At 38.8% G+C, this 14,562-nt stretch overlaps 1 protein-coding gene across 6 annotated transcripts in view; it reads right to left on the bottom strand.

Annotated features, from left to right (window-relative positions):
• The window catches only part of NRIP1 (nuclear receptor interacting protein 1), a 96,881-nt gene that overhangs the window by 26,422 nt on the left and 55,897 nt on the right, over positions 1 to 14,562 (bottom strand). Inside the window, exon 1 of one of the 6 annotated variants that reach the window (XM_075117622.1) lies at positions 12,044 to 12,064. The exons of 3 other annotated variants lie outside the window; for them this stretch is intronic. The gene's annotated coding sequence lies outside the window, so the exon portion shown is untranslated. Of the gene's footprint in view, positions 1 to 10,588; positions 10,683 to 11,998; positions 12,019 to 12,043; positions 12,065 to 14,562 lie in introns of those variants that run through there. 2 more of the 6 variants (XM_075117618.1, XM_075117621.1) reach the window with 2 other exon arrangements.

Genomic DNA, 14,562 nt, shown 5'->3' with positions numbered 1-14,562 from the left:
GCCTAACTGACTGCATCTTACTTCCAGCTTAATCTGTCAGTGCCGAGATCCAGCGTGGCTCAAAGGTCTTGCTCCAGGTCCTTTTTGATACAGTCACCTTTCTTTTAATGTGCATATGATGGGTGTTTCCCAAGTCAACACGCCATTGTGGAGAGACTTCAGGTTTTTAAGTCAATACACTGTAATGCAATGGTACTGATACATGGATAACTTTCATACATACAGGTGTTCTCTTACTGAATTATGCTAATTGTTGTTTCTTTTTGTCTCACTTTCCTTACAAAAATACGAACATGAAACTAATAAATGGATTTCGGTCCCGCTTCCACTGACTACAGGTGACTAGTGGATGCTATTATGAGGTTTCACAGAAGGTTTCACTATTGTGTTGATTGCCTTCAATGCCTTTCAAAAGAGAATGGTTTCACTACTATACAAATGGAGGCAGAACCCTTTTCGGGCTAATGCAGTTACAGAACATGCCTTATAGAACCAGAGCCAAGCTCACAGAACAGAGTCATTACAAATACACTTCATATTGGACAGGCAAAGTACAGTCCAATCAAACGGGTGCCGAAGGTGGCTAGTTACACCTACAGTCAGAAAAAAAAATTGTGTATTGCAAAAAAAATCCTCAGTTCAGTTCCTAACGAGCACCTGTCCATGCCCCCAAAACACAACAATACAATTATTAGTACTCATTGGCACTCTGGTGTTCTAAGGAAACGAAGGTCACTTCTCATCCCATTTCAGTCTTTGAACTATCATCCGATCCCTCCTTGTACAAAAGTGACAAAGACTAAACCTCTGAAGTGGATCAAGTTACCACTCATTGCTTGAGAAAACAAGGAAGAAGGAGGAGAAGGAAACATACTTTTTCTTCAGAACCCTGATGGCAGAAACTCCTATGTTGAAGGAGACAGCCCTGGACCTTTGTCAAATCCATTTTAGAACAAAAAACAAACTAAATCAGAAAAGTAGAAAGTGAAGACAGGACAGGAAACATCCATTATTTCTATAGTAGTGAGAAAGAAATTCTGTTAATTTTGTATTAGCTCAATGAAAGGGAACCTTTCCTAGCCCTTACTGAGGTGTCAATAACTAACTAGAAGAGAATCCCCCATGCCCGGTTAATTTGGATGTATAAGTGGTCCATTCATGAGATCAAAGTCAGAACGCTCAGTACGAGAGGCAGTGAAGATAAACCCTACCTGTTTGTCCCTACTTCTTTCTCTGTCACTGTTTATTATCACTACTAGCCAGTGTCACCTACTCATCACCAGAGGGTCATCTTCAACTCCTCCATCCCCTGCCACATGTCCAGGTTGTTCCTTAACTTGACATTTCTTTATCCATCTCCAAGATGGAATCCTGTTTTTTCCCCATAGTTAAGACTTTTATGCATGCCTTTATCACCTACCGATTGAGGCCATGTCTACACCACCACCAATGTCAGCAAAACTCATGTTGCTCGGGGTGTGAACAAACAAAAAAACCCCACCACTACCACCCTGACTGACGTAAGTTTCGCTGGCATAAGTGATCGTGTGCAGAGCGTTATGTCTGCTGGAGAGCCTCTTCTGCCAACATAAAACCACCTCCACGAGTAGTAGTAGCTATTATGTCGATGGGAGCGCTCTCTCCCATCAGCACAGAGTGGCTACATGAGAGATCTTACAGCGGCACAGCTGCATCTGTACAGCGTGCCACTGCAAGCTAACTAGCATAGGCATGGCCTAAGTTACCGCAACCTGCTCTTCTCTGGCCTCACTGGTATCATCAGGGCCCTCCCCTAGCACATCCCAAATGCAGCTGCTAAATTTATCTCTTACCATTTGCTCTGATCACATCTCACCTCACCACACACTCTTATTCCCTTTACTGGCTTCCCCGGTCCACCATAGCAAGTTTTAATGTCTTGCTTTAATAGCTTTCTGGGCCTGGGTAACTCTGGCCCACTGACATATATGACTTCATCTCTTATCGCAGCCCTCTCCCTACACCCACTTTGCTTCACCAATGCCAACTTCATTGCAACAGAAACCTCTCCTACAAGAATTTCCATGACATGCTCCCTCCTTGCACAAGGATGGCCTCCTAAGACTAGCCTGCCAAGCCACTGTGTTCTCCCCATTCATATCCTTCCCACAATACCCAAGAGAAATGAGTCAAATGAAACACACAACTGAACCAAAATGATGAAAATGAGTCTACGTGTTAACACATTGCTTGTCCTTCCTTGCCTGTCCTTCCTTACTGTTTGCTGCCCTCCCTCATCATGTCATGTATACATTTAGACTGTTAACATTTCAGAACAAATTTGTGTCTGTGAGGCACCTCGCATACCTATATTGTCAGACTGACCTCTGATAATTAAATGAAGTCCATGAACAAGACTAGCCCCTAGAATAGACTGATTTTTGTCCCTTCCTATTGCAAAGAAAGGATCTGGAGAGAACATGTTATTTATTGTTTAAAAAACAGCAGAGTGATAGAAAGTGCTTCATAGACACATAAAAAGCCACATATGGTTCCTTCCTCCCAAAACCCAACAAACTAAAACTGATAACGCAATGAGAAGGGCAACAGAACATGGTGAGTGTTGATGAGGAGAGGAAAATGCCCTGGGGGGTTAACATAAAGGGGATTAGATCTCTCCCCTCCTCTTTGGTTAGTGCTATTAAAAATATAGTGAAATTTCTCCCTCTGAGATTTCCCCCTCCGATTCCAATTTACTTTCACTCCTGAGATTACAAACAGAGGAGAGGCTAGAGGAAGAAAGGAAACACTGCTTATAGAGGAACTTTATTTTGAGAGTGGGTTGTTTGATATAATTTTTAAAACAATCATGAGAGCAAATGGTGCCAAAGTGGAGATTATAGATGAAAAAAAAGAAGTGAATTTTGAGGAGAGATTTAAAGGAAGAGAAAGGAAATCACCCTAGGGATCTAGTTAAATATAAACTAGGCCCTGGTTCAATGTAATAGAGAAGGCTTTGCAATATGCCTCTTAATCATCCTATAAACAGAACTAACCTTTCTGGCTCAAAACAAAAGGCTTTTAACTCAATGGAGTCCCCACTCCACCACTTTTTTTGAGTGAGAGAAGGCAGCCGCCATTGGCTCCAATTCTGACCTCATTTACTACAGATTTACCCCAGCGTAACACCACTAAAATAAATTCTATTTCTCTGAACTGACTCCAATATAAAACTGGGATCAGAACCTGGCCCACTGTAATGCAGGAAGCAGGACCCTAGGTGGTCACTCAACCGGATGTGCTATAATGACCCTCTTTTTGCTATGGGAGCAAAAGAAGCTTTAAAATAAAACTTTGTTCTTCTCTACCTGTAGTGGGGGGAGGGGGAGAAGAGAAAAGAGGGGAAGCCTGGCTTTCCCCCTCCCCCCCCCCCCCAAAGTTGACTTGGTATTCCTCTCCTAGCTCATATAGGCAGTGTTTCAGTCACAGCCTCTCTGAAGCTGAACAATTTGGTGTACCAAGAGTTGCTGCAAGTACTCCTGGGCTTTTCTTATGCTGGCAGATTTATGTGAAGAAGTCTCTCTGCCTTTGACATTTGCCTTGAACAACTGTGTTGCAAATGATCTCTAGCCCTAGAGAATGGCATTAATTATTACTATAATAATTTTTTGTAGCACCATAAATTCACACAGCACATTACAGAACACAGATATGTCTCCAGCTCCAAAGAGCTTACAAACTAAGACAAGTCATGGGGACAACAGTTCAGGAAATAAACAGTCTGGCAGTAGGGAAGATGGGAGGAGGGTTTTCCTTACATGATAGGTTTCAAAGAGGCATTTGAACGAAGGAAGAAAAGGTACTAGAAGATGAGAGAAGAGATACTATTCCACGTATATGGGAAAGTGTGATAAAGAGCATGAAGTCATGAGTGGAGGAAGGAGAAGAAGATGGAGCAGCAAGAAGCATGTGTAATGTGAGGGCAAAGATGTAAGTGGAAGCAAAATTATGTGGAGCTTATACTGTAAACTAGGATAAGAAACCTGAAACTGATGCACTACGATATGAAGCCCCTGGAGATATTCAAGGAGGATTTGTCGATGATATAAGGAAATACCAGCATGGTTTTTGGGCTCTCTCTTCATAGTATAGGATTCCCTTCTCCACTATTGTAAAGAGGATTTCATTGATGGGGAGGATAGATAAAATGTTCCAACTCATCTGGACAATGAGCCACTTGCCGGGTGCAGTAATATGTAGTGGCCATTAATAGCATGAAATGATCAAAAGAAAGGAAGTTGTACTGAAGTTAATCTTCCCAGAACAAACCCTAAGAATGATAAAATTGATGCACTGGGATATGCAAATAAGCATTGTACAAATCTAGTGACGCCAATAAATCCCTTCTTCAGTAAATCCTTTCCTTCTCTCCTCTACTGTGTGATTAGTTGCTGCCCATTTTGATCAAATTTTATCTAGTTAGTTTTTTTCATGTGAAGTTGGTTCAGCCACCTTTAATCTCAGTGATACATCTCAGATGACACAACCAGAGAAACTGCACATGTAAATACAGAACTGCAAACAACAGATTCCATTATTCTCAAGTTATCCCATGGTGGGACACAGAAGGAACTTCAACTTTATAGGATAGCCTCTACTTACTATTTATAAAAAATGTTCATCCAGTGCAGTTTCACGCAACTCTTCCATGAAATTATTTTCTTTGCCAAATGATAGCCACAGGAGTAAACATACACACTGAGAAAAATTCTCTAGATTAATTCGAACATTCTTAGCAGTCTACTTCTCTTCAACTGAACGCACAAGAGGCATGAAAAAAGATGTTACTTTCCTCCACTTAGGTGAAGTGATGCCCGAAAGCCTTAACTATGAGAAAAAGATTTTGACAATAATACAGTATGTTTCTTTCTCTGCAAAAGAAAGCCAAAAACAAAACAACCCTGCTGTGATCGTTGCTTATGACACTGATCACAATTGTTTTACTCTTATCTTATGCACTTATCTTAAGTGTGTTGTATTAGCTGGTTAGCTTGCATCATATATTTAAATTGTAGGCTCTGTGAGCAAGGGAATGTCTTTTTGTAATTTATTTGTACAAAGTCTGACCGTCTGGGCTTGATCCCTGATTGGGGTCTCCAGATACTACCAATAAACCAAAAAAACAGTAATAGCTACACACATGGTCCTCATCATAGCAGTATCAGAGTGCTTCACAAACATCACTGAACATATCACCACAACTACCCTTTGAGGTCGGGCAGTGCTATTATCTCCACTTTACAGGTGGGGAACTGAGATAGAGGAAGATTAAAACGACCGGCCCAAGGTCACCCATGACCTCTGTTGCAGACTTGGGAACGGGACACAGATCTACTGAGTTTCAGTCAAGCACTTTAATTACAAGACTATCCTTCCTCCCCACTGATAGGTGCATACGGGGTGAAAACGTCACATCTGTTTAGTATCAGAAAATAGTGTATAACAGTTTATCTCCTCATCTATCCAGGATTGCAGGGGGAGACTGCAGTTACATAACTTGGAATAGACCCAGGACATTATAATAAATATCCTGATCTGACAATAAACAATGGGGGGTCTTTAATGACCAAATATAGTCCAGATCTAGGTTTTACACATCAGACAGCATATGCAGCAGTAGCATACTGCACAACTCTACACAGGGCAACTGGTCCAATACTGAATTGGCCACATCCTGGGGCAGGGACACTACTTCCTGCAGCACCCTAATTTTCCCTCAGAGATTCTCCCACCCTGGCTCAGCGGGGCCAAGCAAGGACCTGGCCCAAAGCCTTCCTGGCTTGTGAGAGCTGATGGGACAGCAGTACAGCTTCAGAAGACAGAATTTTGAAGCTAGTCATTGGTCCACTGTCTTGCTCCACATAGTCCTACTGAACTATGTATCAATACCGACTAATTTCTAAACGCAATGAATCCCTGTAGTTTTGGAATAAATCTCTCTCTCTCACACACACACACACGTTACTTGTTGCTCCCTCCCACAAAAATCCATTTTTTTTTAAATTGGTCATACGGCTTCTACTCGCCACTTGATCTGGATCACCTGGAGTGCTTCTGGGAGTGGCTTGATTAGGCAGAGGAGAAGCAGATGGGGGAGGCCTTGATGGGCCATAGTGGAAAGGGACCTGATCTGAAGAAGCCAGATGATAAGACTACCTGATTTTTTTCCTTCACATTTAACAGCTTTGCTAATTCAGATCCAGGTTCTGGAACACTTCCTCACACAAAGTTGTATCTCACTCTGTAAGGAGCCCATTTTCACTGGGGCTGATAGCAGGGAGAAAAAAGATACTACTCTGTGACTGGGCAGCAGAATCTAACTTTCAGAAATTAATCATCCCATGGGTATCGCGGAAGCCAAAGCATAGAAAGAATTTGTATTTTTTAATCAAACAATATTAACTTTTTTAAATGTGTGTTTTATTAAACTCTAGCAAAACTTCACCTATGGATAAAGAAATTGGTAAAACAGGCTTCAACGACACAAACATTCTTGTTTGGTCTTGAAAAAAAAAAAGTGTGGCATTTTCTGAAGAGTGTTTTAATGTCTCTGTTGCTGGACCCCTTTACAAGTAGAATTTGTAGGCCCCTTACATGGCTTTTATCGCTTTAATGAAAGAAAACATTTAGAAAGGAATGCACCAAGTGCACGCCACTGGTTTAAAAAAAGCAAATACCAGAAGAAACTTCGGAATGGGAGGGGAGAAGGGGAAGCCCCAGACTTTGGTTCTGCTATCGGTCATTACTTATTATGGCTCAAATGGAAGAAAAGCACATTGAGAGTGAAGAAAAAAAAAAATAATAGTTTGGAACTTTTGCATCCTTTAAGCACCAAAATTACTACTTAGAGAATAAGCTATTTCTAGATTTGCAAATGCTTTCATAATAATACATAAACAAAGACAAATACAAACATAGGCGTCTGTGGCCATTTACACAATGTGGCCTTGTCTACACTAGAAAATGTATCATTTTTTAGCAGTGGGGCAACACAGGAACTACAAGTATAGACAAAGCTCAGTTGTTTTTACCACTGTCATAAAAGCCTGCTACTGTTGCCAACTCTCCAGGATTGTCCTGGAGTCTCAGAAATTAAATATTATGTCATGTGATGAAACCTCCAGGAATATGTTCTACCAAAAATTGGCAACTCTAAAGCCTGCAGATAATCTACACTAAGAAATTTTGTGTGTTTAAGTCCATAAAATGAGAGAGGACCCCAGGCTTGCTCCCCACCATCCAGATCATACTGCATGATCAAATATGATAAATTTTATGTTTAAACTAAAGTTAGTTAATTCAGAATGGATACAGCATCCAACAATTTGAAATAAGGCAAACAATATGAGAATTAATTGCAGTGGGAGTTAGGCACCTACATGCCTTAAAAATCTGGCCCTAGGTTTCAAAATAGAGAATATTAGTAACACCTGTATTTTTCAGGGAAGAATTACCCAGCATAATAGATGCAACAATTCCCCCAAAGAGTTTTAGCAATAGTCTCAGTTCAGTACATGGGGACATTAATTACACAACTGCCTCTAGCATTAATGTGAATTGAGCAGCTGCAGACACAACAACAAGATTATATTAATTGTTTACACACATTTCCGTTTGCTTAGGAAAGTTATGCAACAGGTCAACTTCCTCTGTTCTTTGTGCTGAAACATGGTAACAGAAGGGAAAGGGATGGAAATGGGGAACAGAAGTTTCACAATCTTGACTTGCAAAAAGAAAAGGAGTACTTGTGGCACCTTAGAGACTAACCAATTTATTTGAGCATGAGCTTTCGTGAGCCACAGCTCACTTCATCAGATGTGTACCGTGGAAACTGCAGCAGACTTTATATACATATATATACTTTATATAGACTTTATATACTTTATATATATGTGTGTATATAAAGTCTGCTGCAGTTTCCACGGTACACATCTGATGAAGTGAGCTGTGGCTCACGAAAGCTCATGCTCAAATAAATTGGTTAGTCTCTAAGGTGCCACAAGTACTCCTTTTCTTTTTGCGAATACAGACTAACACGGCTGTTCCTCTGAATCTTGACTTGGGCATGCATAACACTCGTTGGAAGATGCATGAACTGTAAACCTCTCCCTTCCATTTCCATGATTTAATACTGCATTTACAGGCAACTCTGCATATTTTTAAAAGATATCTTTATGTATCTGAAGGGCAGGCTATACTAGATAGGTCCACACTGGACTCACTACGGATCTTGGCAATCTGTAAAGTCAGTAAAATCAGCACTTTGATTTAAAAAACCCAGATGCAAAAGATACAGTCACAAAATCCATTCCAGGCCAAGTTTTCCCACCACATTAACAGCAAAAGGAAATAGCTTTCAAACATATTAACATATTATATTGTACATCGAAAGTTTAAATTCTATAGATTTAGTCCTACATTCCAATTAAAAAACAAATCCACACCCCATCCTAAGCATACAGATTGTTCTGGATCCCATGACAAGTCATTTAGCATGAAAAGTGATGAACACTAAGGAAGCTTTTGCCTTTAAAAAACAAAAACATCTTCCTTCCTCTTGAACACAGAATATATACTATACCAAAAGCAGTGCTTATCCAAAAATAAAATAAAATAAATTATACATATATTTGGAATAGTCAGAAAAATCTTTGCTGGTAGAGTTTTCAAGGTCTGACATGATTTTAATCTGAAATTTTCTTTTCCTCTATCATTTATTTAAAGTCATAGGTTGATTTATTTATGAAGGAAAGTTATTTGCATTGAAATACTGTATTATTGCCCTGTATTTGTCTAACAAATGTATTCCTCCAAACTCAAAGCAAAACAGCTTTTCAATAACTGGTTAAAAATTGCTAAAAGTCATTGCAGAATGGAATAAGCTTTAAGAAAGAATTAACCAATTCTAAGGTGTTGTAGTAATTAAATATTGATTTTTTAAAACTCTTGTAAATTTGGTCAGTTTCTTTTAACTTATGGTTTGAATATAAAGAACCTGTGTAACTGTTTTTTTATTTTATTACAAAACATGTTTTTTATTGCTTTAAATTGACTACAAAAGGTGCTGGGAAAGAGAACATCCCATTCACAGAGTACTTTCCTTGTATAAATTAGTTTAGACTAAATAGTTTTAATTTCATTATGTGTTACTTAAATACAAACCATCACACTTAATTACAAACCATCACATCATATTGCCACTAGGTCCATGCCTCTTGAAGAAATTTTTAGTTTTCAAAAGGGTCTATATGATAAATAACTTACACCCATAAGGCTACGTTCACACTCTTTGCAAGCTGTAAAATATAAACTCAAGGGTACTCTTGTATAAACATATTGCACATCTATAAAAGTGTTAATCTTAAATCTACAAGGCCATATGATGAAAGTAACTATTGTAATGCATGTCAATACTTCAGCATTTGGCATCTTTTAAGTCCCTGGTTTCCTTAAAGCAGATTGTTTACTTGTCGTCATCTACTGGAACAACGTGTAGAGGGACAGTTTTAAAAGCCTCTCTCTGATAACTTGTATCTAGTGATAAAAAAAAAAAATCAGCAAAGATAGATTTTCATTTCCCCATCAAGTTATTAGATTGGGTTTGCATCAAGATTTAAATGTCCTGGACAAGTCTTCCACCTGTCCTAAACTTAACTGGTTGAGACTGTTTGCATTACAAGGGCAGAAATACTTCAAATGTGGCCACAAGCAAACATCCAAACAATCACTAATATAACAACTTCAGCAATGTTAAGAATGGAGCACTGAGTACAGCTCAATATGAAGCAGCCTGAATCTTATTAAGAGATTGTTCTACACTTCCCATCAAACATACAATTGACATCAGCACAGCATCTAAAAAAAACAAACAAAAAAAACCCACACCCAGAGAATCAACTAGGTAAAGTCTGTAACTGACATAGCAAATGAACAGCACTAACCTACATTTAAAAAAAAAAAAAAAAAGGTACAAATGTCTATGCAAATGAAAATAAACTACAGAGCACAAATACTACACAAGACTTTTTCCTAAGCCTCGCTCTAGTATAATATTAAACAGTATCATATACCCTATAATATATTCCTCTTGCTTTTCCTCTCTCTGCAGCACCAATACATTGGGCCAGTTCAATAAAAGGGGGGGGGGGGAAGAGAACCCATACTCAGCAGTTAACTAGAACAACAAATCAACAGTCACATCTTAGATTTTTCCCCATTCATTCGGATATTAAAAAAACCTCAACCTGGAATTGCATCTGTGCAGGCATGTTGCAACCAGTGACACAGATTTGTGTCACTCAGCGCTATATGTGAGTTTTTGTTATCAATCTGGTTATGTTACCAGTGAAGTACACAGCAAATTTGTCTTATTAGAATGGGCTTAGTTGATTGTAGTAAACAAAGCTGCAGACTCAATGCTCTCAAACTTTCATTCATTCATTTCTTGTTCTTTACTTAAGCTTACAGCATGTGCCACAGAAAGAGCTGAATGTTAAATATGCCTGGAGTGTCACAATACGTAATACAATAAAACAGATTACAACCATACCTTTCTTTCACAGCAGTATTGCCAAGCACAGGTACACTGTAGCAATCAATTTGTTCTGCAGACAGTAAGGCTTTCATAGAATGCTAATGTAAAAATCTCTTTTCTTTCTCCTTCGACTTGACTCCCCAGTGCCTGGGTCCCGACCAATACAAGGAAGAGGGCGGAATGTCTTCTGCTGAGATAACCACAACTACTAATCAAGTATACGTGTACAAGGGCACAGGATTAAACCTCCACCAGGCTTGACTCAGGCACTGAGAGGCGCTAAACACATGCATAGCAAGGTCAGAATTAAACATGCACACGGACGCGTCTACTTGAGTGAACTATTCATCACACTTTACCACTGACGGCTTTTTACTTCAGGGGAGTAAAATTACATCCTGGTGAACTGATGAGATTTAGACATAAGAGCATCCAACAACAATTTTGTTTTCCTTGAAATGAGAACTAGTGAACCCTGCTCTCTGTAGTGAAAGGCTGACTGTTTCAGAAACAAAATGTATATGGCAAACTGTTCTGAAGACGATAAAATGGAATTATGCCATTAAGTTTAACACACATTTAATGTACTTTGGGGGAATTTTCTTTCTAAACTATTTATCTTTAATTTTTAGCATAATCAATCTATCTATGTAAGAATAAGAATTTCACTTTTGTCTAACATTGCAAAAGTCAAACAAGCTGTTCATTTACCTTGAAGTTTATTAGCATAGCAAAGTAACATCCAGATGCTCTCAAATATTGTCAGCAGTACTCATAACATATTTTCAAAATCATTTAATAGGTTTTTATTGGCTGGCATAGTTGGATATTGCATTACTCCCTTAAAATGGGCATGGCATTACCTTAGTCACATAGCCCTAAAGCTACTTTAAAAGTTCTCCTTTAAACATTCGTTTATTTTACTTTCCTTCCTTTCTTTTAAACTATTATAATATTTTACCACTACATGATATGAACACATATATAAACAAATATTTTTATTATAAATACGTGGGTGTGCACATCCGCACATTGTAAATTACTGAATCATCACCATACAAAGTCTGGGAAGAGAAATGTTAAAATTTAACAGCAGTTTATTTCCCCTTTAATTTTGCCTAGCTGCATTTGCTTTTTGGTATTTCTTTAGCAGTAAAACCGAGTATGTACGCACATTTATAAAATACATCAAGGCCACCACTATAAAACATTATTAACACGGCTTAACGAATATTGCTTCTCCTGTGGGATCTGTATTAAGAAGAAATAAATGTAAAAATACTCAAACACAACTCTGATGTTACCATTTGGTACTTTACCACCTTTAAAATTAGCAAAATACTTTTGAAACATCAGTGGCTTCAATGAGATATAAAAAAAGAGAAGCATAATCAATACAGATGAGTTTGTCCTTGACATACTGACCGTGTCATGAGGCTATTGTCATGTGATATCATGTCATTTCCCCACCTGGCTCATGACCTTGTCCTTTAAATGACCCAAAGCTTCCCTCAAGTAGCAGGAGGCCCCTCCCCGCAGTCTCAGCAAGGTCGAATGGGTCAGCATGTCCTCATCTATAATCCACCACCATTTGTCAGCAGGGAGGCTGGAGGAGGCAGGCTTGCTACAAGGGGAGAATGCCCAATTAGGCAGCTGTCACACAAAGCATAGGCTGCAAAATTATCCCCTGTCAAAAGAAAGAGCAGCTGCGGGTGCCAATTACAGCAACCTTTCAACCCTTTAGGTACTGGAAACTACACAGAAGTAAATGAAGTACAATTAGTGATAACAAATCGATGAATTAGGACAGTAAATTAGAAGTTACTAGCAGGTGAGCTTAGGTCTCACATAATGTTAAGGGCATACTACACCCCAGGCAAGGGCAAGAATGTACAGATTTTACACAGTGTATCAGTTTTCTTCTATCCGTTTTTCTTGCATGAAGTCTGTTTTCCTCCATCATTTTATTCTTACATGCCTGCTGCCATAGAGCAAGTGCAGAATGCGGTGGGGGAGGGGAGGGAACCCAAGAAGAAAAGAAGTTGCATTTCCTACTCTTACCCTTTCATCTGGGCAAAGGCCGAGTTTCACTTCTCATAGGGAGGTCCCCACCAAGAGCAAGCACAATTTATCTATACTAAGAGTTAATTTCAGCCTGACATTTAATGTTCACAGCATCTGACATTCTACATTGAGGAGGTTTGTCCAGAAAGACCAGAACAACAATCCAAATTATAAATCCTCCATGTGTTATTTCATTTACATTTGAAAGCCCTTAAATCTCTATTTGAAGTGTCAACAACTGTGTTACACTTCAGATTAAGGGGGAAATATTTCTCCTTATTTCAGTTCTCCTTGAGGCAGCAACTGTGTATAAGCACAAAGAATGCTATCAGTCACGTTACTCCATGTTTGTTGGCAAAAAATTTCTTGCCTCATGTATAATATTTTTAAAAAGTTGGTAAACTGCCTAACTAACTTAAGTTCGTGGTTTAAGAGGACAGCAATTTGCAGCTGTGCATGAAAGCCAGGCTCTACAGGACACTAAATACTCATCCTTTCCTTCTCCTCCTCTCAAGTCTATTACAACAGCATTATAGTAAATTTTTGGGCTATTTCCTACCCTACGGTCAAAAGGAAAAAGAGTAGGGGGTAAAGGAAGGGAGGAAGAAAGAAAAAAAGGACAGAAAAAATATTGATGACTAATATAAAGCACCCCAGCACACTGTTAACAGTACTGAATCAGTATTTTGCACACGTATTTTGGACCAAACACAAAATCCAATAAAAAATTCCTATTCCAAGACATGTTATGTATTGTGCAAAAAAATTGAGTTTTAAGTTTAACTGCAGTTAGCTCTTTTTTATATTACAAATGAGCACTCTCTCCCTCCTCTCAAATATATCTTCCACAGGGCTTCTCCTTCATAATATTTTTCAGTGGTAGGGGAACTAGTCCAAATTTCTTAAGTTAACAGTTTTGAACACAAAAAGTCAAAACATTTATATACATACACTGAGAACCAGTTAAAAGAATAATACAGCAGCAGGAATGAATTCACTGATCTTTCAGAAAAAGTTTTATACTCTTGTTCTATAGCCGTGAGTAGCATTTCAGGGTAAAAAGAAAATAAGTTCCCTGACTTTTATAGTTCAGATACAGATCATCATTATATGCACATTATTGTCTTATTTGTAAATAGATGGATAATGTTCATTTAATAGCAATTAGAATATTTCTCATGAAGTTTGACATTTCTTTTTGAGTAACACATGGAAATCGCAGCGCAGTGAAAGAGTTAATGTCTTTAGAATTCAGTTTCCATCATACTTGGGTGACTCTCTCTTTAAATAATTTAAATCCTCTCCATCAACTACAAAGCTGTTTTGAAGCCATTTAGCTTTGTTCTTTACATGTGTTCTAATTAAGAAATGACCTTGTCATCACACACACCAGAAATCCTGGATTATTTCCTACAGCAAAAATCCACGAAGCCAAAAAACAGAAAGGAACACTTCTTCCTTTAGTGAGGAACTGAGGAAGTTGTTGGTTGGCTGGCTGAATGCTGAAGCAGTTTCACCGCATAATTTTGTTGTTGAATGTCACAGGGCGGGTTAGTGTGACCTTGAGCTGCATCAGCAGCACAGCAAGGGTCGAGATGCCTGCAGGCGCCCTTGTACTGGATTTGCAAGACAAAACCTTCAAACTGGCTGAAGGACATCTTAAATCTCTTCAAAGGTTTTCCGTACTAATCTGGGCTGCTCTTAGCAGGATCTGTGCCAGTGTGAGAGGCAAAATTAAAACCAAGGTCTTTGACAGAATATTGTCTCCTCTTAACCCTTCTCATGCAGAAGGCAACGTAGTGTAGGCATTCTAAAGACAGTTTAATAAGCAACAGATGCACACAGTTTAACCAGCTGCATTCCTTCAAAATTATGTAAGCAAGCATGCACTAAGGATGGTACGGTTATTAACAGTGAATATTCAG

Source organism: Caretta caretta, chromosome 1 (assembly GCF_965140235.1).
Source record: "Caretta caretta isolate rCarCar2 chromosome 1, rCarCar1.hap1, whole genome shotgun sequence".
Classification (NCBI taxonomy): domain Eukaryota; kingdom Metazoa; phylum Chordata; order Testudines; family Cheloniidae; genus Caretta; species Caretta caretta.
This window is presented reverse-complemented; position numbering and strand designations above follow the sequence as displayed.